The sequence below is a fragment of the Lepidochelys kempii genome, chromosome 1 (assembly GCF_965140285.1).
Source record: "Lepidochelys kempii isolate rLepKem1 chromosome 1, rLepKem1.hap1, whole genome shotgun sequence".
Classification (NCBI taxonomy): Eukaryota; Metazoa; Chordata; order Testudines; family Cheloniidae; genus Lepidochelys; species Lepidochelys kempii.
Genome location: NC_136380.1, coordinates 81,144,108 through 81,150,676, shown reverse-complemented (window position 1 = coordinate 81,150,676; position 6,569 = coordinate 81,144,108).

Genomic DNA, 6,569 nt, shown 5'->3' with positions numbered 1-6,569 from the left:
TCAATCTGTTTCTTCACTTCCGCAGGTGGGTACTGTAGTTGTAAGAATGCTTGATAGACATCTTGTAGGTGTTTGTCTCTGACTGAGGGGTTGGAGCAAATGCGGTTGTATCGCAGAGCTTGGCTGTAAACAATGGATCGTGTGGTGTGGCCAGGGTGAAAGCTGGAGGCATGTAGGTAGGAATAGCGGTCAGTAGGTTTCCGGTATAGGGTGGTGTTTATGTGACCATCGTTTATTAGCACTGTAGTGTCCAGGAAGTGGATCTCTTGTGTGGACTGGACCAGGCTGAGGTTGATGGTGGGATGGAAATTGTAGAAATTATGGTGGAATTCCTCCAGGGCTTCTTTTCCATGGGTCCAGTGTTGGATCATATTAAAGAAGTTCTGTATTAAAATCACAAATGAGTTTGATTCCCCATAGTTTAAATTCCAGGGTATTACTAATTAAGAGGTCTCTTGGTTTTTGGTGCTGTTTCTCTCCCTCTATGTGTGAAACTTGCAAGCTGCTAATTGTGTTAGTACATTCTAAGACAGTCTGTTCTCAAAGCAATTCACAGAGAGAGAGACTCAAAGCAATACTCTAACAACAGAAACAGCACCCAGAGACTCCCCGCCCTTTTGTTGTATTAATAATTGTGATTAAAATATAGATAGAGGATGTATGTGGATGGATGCTTGGTGTGGATAATAACTGAATGATCAGGGAGGTGCCAGCCTAAGAATCCAGTGTCCATCGGCTGAAGAAGGCGTCAAGTGGAAATAACCAGAGGACCCCCGGAGTGCAGACTGGAATCCACCCAACAGCCTCAAGAATGGGAGAACCAAAGAACAAGATAACATCTAGCAGCACGGAGCCATCAGGAATGTGCTATCTGCTGATTGATTCAGCAACAGCATGATGAAGCAATTCCCATAGACTGGCATAGGAAGAAATTCCTATAAAAATAGACTCTAAAAAGTGAGAACTTTGGGGTCTGATTCTGCAAACCAACTTCCAGGAGCATCAGATGAGCATCTGACAAGGCCCTGCTCCCTCCTCATGTCCAGGCCACCTGGCCAGTGGCTTAGCATGAGCAACTCTAAGGCTGGTAACTGTGATAACAACCTTGCAGAACCTGTGTGTGTGTGTTTGTAGGAATGAATGTGTGAATTAATATGAGATTGAATGGAATGTTATAGCTATAACTAACTGCTTACTATGATTCTTTCTGTATTCACAATAAATGTGGTATTTTACCTTTTTCCCTTTAATAAGATCCTGCTGGTTTTTATTTTATTGGTATAACACCAGATGATGAAGATGTCATCAATGTAGTGATAAACACCCATTTTTTTCATGGTCTGTGCGTATAAAACCATCTTCTGTATTTTCCACAGCATGCATCCGATGAAGTGAGCTGTAGCTCACGAAAGCTTATGCTCAAATAAATTGGTTAGTCTCTAAGGTGCCACAAGTACTCCTTTTCTTTTTGCGAATACAGACTAACATGGCTGTTACTCTGAAACTAGAGTATGATGTCTCTCTGCTTAAATGCAATGGTTTTAAAATTTGTCTGAAGAGTGCGTTCCATGCTGTCAAGAACTTAATTTAAATAATTTCACATTAAAGCTACATATCAGAAGCCATTTGCAGTGTAGTACAAGAAGTTTTATTGGTCTTATTAACTATTTACATACATGCAGACAGCTCTCTTAAAAGATCACCTCTGTATACTCACCTCAGAGTAACAAATGGGGCATCAAAGCAAATCAATGCATCCAATACCATCACTATTCAGTGAATCATGAAAGACACAACTACTGGTAATCAAGGTGGAGAATGTACTAACCCATACAGAGAAAACCCATTAAATAAAACGTATGGGGCCAGATCCTCAGTGTCACTGAAGTCAAAGAAGCTTTACCAGTTTTCACCAGCTATAGATCTGGGGCTTTGTCAACTCTAACAAAATACTGGCGCTTGAAAAAAAAAATCAATAGTTTAGCTGAGTCACTCACTTTTCAATAAAAGCTGCTCTTGCCTTTAGCAGCAGACAGCTAATGGCACCTCAGACACACCACTTGGACTAAATTATATTAGAGACCATGCAGCAAGATCACTAAGTAATGTAACTTCAGCTAGATAGAAAAGGAGTACTTGTGGCACCTTAGAGACTAACCAATTTATCTGAGCATAAGCTTTCGTGAGCTACAGCTCACTTCATCGGATACATACTGTGGAAACTGCATGCATCCGATGAAGTGAGCTGTAGCTCACGAAAGCTTATGCTCAAATAAATTGGTTAGTCTCTAAGGTGCCACAAGTCCTCCTTTTCTTTTTGCGAATACAGACTAACATGGCTGTTACTCTGAAACCTTCAGCTAGATAATGTACTGCAGTAAATAAAACTTAATTAGATCTAACAGTTCACTGCCTGAGTAAAAAGTCGACCTCATCCTAGGACACCATCAGTAAGGAAACTCTGCCAACTGGCATATCAAGAAGAATGTCTTGGATTTTGATGATTATGAGACGGTCACTGATGGAGGTTGGTGATGGGATTTAGCGATGCGAACGGGGTTATTTTTTCACAAAGCTGAGAGAGATGAGCTTGTCTGAGACTTGTCTGGGGTCTTGGGTCAGCTGCATGTGCTGAGATGATTCTGAAAATCACGCTGCTCCAATAAGTGAAGTTCCTGTACTTGCCTCTTAAATGGGGCTGAAGATGTTTCAGTGCTTCCTGTGTGACAGATGACAAGCATTTTCCTCAGCCTGTGCAATCTTCTGTTAGCTATTTACCATACTGCAACTCTGGATTTGTTCTGGTAGTTTCTCTTGTGCTGATAGAAGCAAGCCTGGTGTGGTGGCTGAATAAAGAATTCAGGTTTAACATGTCATGTTTTGTAAGCCCTTGGCAGTACGAAAGCTAATACCTTGATAATGAGCCATCATGATGCTGAAACTATGAGTACTAATTCAATCTCTTGGTCTGAAAGAGGTAGGAATTTGTAAATGCTGTCACTGAAGAAAGTCTCTGATAGACAGGAGCATAAACCAAAACCATGGCTCTCAATACCCCTATCTTTGGTGAAGTTCAGATCCAGATTTTGTAGCTCTGGCCTCTCTCTAGTACTAATATTGGTACTGGTCGGGAACATAGTTCGTTTCCTTTAAGAAAGGATTGCGCAACTTGTGGTGCAAACATCCACAGTTTCACATTTTGGAGCTAAGAACATCACTGTATTTGCCACCTTCTGCTCATGTAGCCATTTGAACAGGTTTGGTTTATTACCTGAGTGCACTTTGGCCTCTGCAAATAAGCATTTTTGAGGGGTACTCTAAGTAGGAATAAAGTGAATTGTTTGGAAATGGAAAAGGCTAGAAGATAGGTGCAATGTGGATTTAATAGGTGTCTGCTTGTTTTGTTTAGCTAGACAGTAATAAAAGTCTAGCATGTTTTAAGTACCATATGTATATAAAATTTTAATAAAATAATGTCCAAGTTGTCTGAGAAGTTAAATAAAATATGATCTACTCCCACACTGGGAACAGTGTGATCACTGAGTTTTACAGTTATTAGGAAGCTGATGGACAGAAGGATACATGTTAGAAGTTGGCACTAAAATAAGCTTCTTGAGCAAAAGGGAAATAACCCTAAAATAAGTACAAAAGAGCTATATAAGAGGAAACCAGAATAAGAAAAATGTGTTAGGTCTCTGCAAAGCTACTTTCAAAACTCTACCTGACAAGGTAATATCACAAATCCCCACCTCTGTGGTTCAGTCCTCCCAGAGGAACAGAACACATCTCAGCAACACTATGGAGAACACTAACCCAATTTCCTCCTGAGGATGCCCAGAATGGATTGACAGGGCTCTTACACTGACACACGCCCAGCTAGTTGCCGACTGAGAAAAGATACCGGCAGCAGGCAGTCTCAGATGGCAGATCCATCTCAGTGATTGAACGGGCTGCACTGCAGAAGGTACTGATTTGAGAATACTCAGGGTTGTGTCTTTAGTCAGCTGCTGAGGGTCAGAAATGGCATTTGACAGTTGTCACGCATCCTTCTTGACCTCCACCCTACATGTTTCTCTTTGTGTGTTTTATTAATTGGCTGTGGGGGTTGTTTCCAGCTGATATTGTGTCCTGTTTACATTTGATTTGTAAAAGAAGGAAATGGTAACAGGACCCACTGGAGTCAATGGATATGTGTCCCTGCCATGCCACAAGGTATAACCTTTTGTCGCCGTCTCCCATGTCGTGTGACAGGTCAGCAAAAGGAGACCAGCCTCCTGTGTGTTACACTCTATAATCTATTTTCTATTTGGTTGTTCCGAATGCCTCCAGTGAGCTTCTACCATTTCCACTGGAGCACCCTTCAACAGTCCAATATTACTAAAGGTTTAATTTAGAACTCTTGTTTTCAGCTCCTTTTAAAAATAGTCTTAAAAGAACAAAACATTGAGGATGGCTTTATTTTAAACACAAATTTTAATGTATTTTAGTTCAGATATAACCCAAATCATTTTATACACAGGTTTTTTTGTTTTCTCAGCCAATCTGGTTCCTTGGCATACAGCTATATTGGCATTCAATTTGATTTACTGTGTGTCAGGATAATTGGGTAGCAGATTTATTGGAGCTCTTTTTGGGATGCATCTTTTTCACTTCACCTCTATGACATGAACAGTGATTGCAGGCATATTTAACAATATTAAGTAGTTTTTGTTCTGTTTTTGTGCCTTACTTGTTTTGGGTGTAGTTTAGAAGTTACATGTTTAAAGGGACAAATTGTTGACAACAAGAGAACAAGGCCAGCGTATTTGTGACAATATTTTAGGAAAAATATCATGGGAGGATACATAAATAGCAGCAGCAATACAAATACAAGCTGATAACATACACAGTATCACAGTGAAATGGTAACTGGTATAGTACCTACTGGATAGGGCACGGAACTGAAGTTATGGGAGTAAAGGTCTATTTGCAGCTCTGTCATTGACCTCTTGTGTGACCTTGGGCAGGTTGTTACACATCTCTGTGCCTTCTTCCCGTCCCATCCTTCAACTGTCTTGTCTATTTAGATTGTAAGCATTTTGGGGCAGGGGTCTTTAAATGCTGCCACAGCACAAATGATAATATCAGCACAGCTAGAACAAAAATGCTGATTCTTACTGGAAAATATGTCTATTTTTCTAGAATAAAACGATAATTCCTAAGGTGCCCTCAAGATATGTAGCCATTGATTCACTGTGTGTTTAGAGTTGTGCCACTGGAGGGACATACTGGATACAGTTTTCAGCATGACAGCCGTGTTAGTCTGTATCTGCAAAAACAACGAGGAGGACTTGTTAGACACCTTAGAGACTAACAAATTTATTTGGGCATAAGCTTTTGTGGGCTAAAACCCACTTCATCAGATGCATGGAGTGGAAAAAAACAGTAGGCAGGTATATATACAGAGTACATGAAAAAATGGGAATTGCCTTACCAAGTGGGGGGGAGGGGAGAGTCAGTGCTAACGAGACAATTCAATTAAAGTGGAAGTGGGCTATTCTCAATGGTAGAATACCAAGGGAGGAAAAATCCCCTAGGTAATGAGGCCAATGTAAACAGGGTGGCCCATTTCAAACAATTGACAAGAAGGTGTGAGTAACAGTAGGGGGAAATTAGTTTTTGTAGTGACCCATCCAATCACAGTTTTTATTCAGGCCTAATTTGATGGCCAGTTCTGCAGTTCACTAGATACAGTGCTGGCTTTCATCCTTTTAAACACTGTTCATCTCAATTAGCAGTAACTGTAACAAAATGACTGATGCCACAGCACATTATGTGCAGAGGAGGGTGTACTGTAGTTAGCCAGTTACTGTTTTATGACGACCACTCTTTGAAACAAAAATAACCTTTTGCTATTTTGTAAGATGTAATAAAACTAATTTTAAAAGGTCTGCACCTGTGTCCAGATAAAATGAAATGTAATCTTAGGTAATATTCAGATACTACCTTTCTCTGAAATTCATCATATTTGAGTAAGTTACCATTCCAGTAGCTGATCGTGTAAAAGTAATAACTTGAAAATGAAAGGCCCAGATTTTGGTCTCCGTTACACAAGGGAAAATCTGGAGGAACTCTACATACATTTGTGGAATTACTTCAGATTCATTCCAGTGTTACCTTGAAATTAATTGGTCCAAGGAGTGCAGCTGTCCAATATCATCATCTTTACACTAAAGCATTTGATTACTTTGCATAAGAGGGGACATGTACGGCTGTAACTACAGGATAACTCAGCAATCCCCCCCAAGCCCTGTGGTACTATCATTATAATAAAAAGGGATACATTCACCTACCAGCTTCTCCCCAGCATTTGAAAATCTGCTTGAAGTGGAACTGCAACTGCACAAGATTAGATTGTAAAAAAGATCTTTTAGATTGCAAGCTATTTGGAACAGCTGTCATTTGTGCTGTCAGTTCAATGCCTAGCAAAATGGGGTCCTGACCAGGTTGAGGCCTTTATTACAGGCAGGGCTGGTAGTATTGCCTATTATTAAGGTTGCCTAACACTTCCTATTATAAGATTCTGTTTT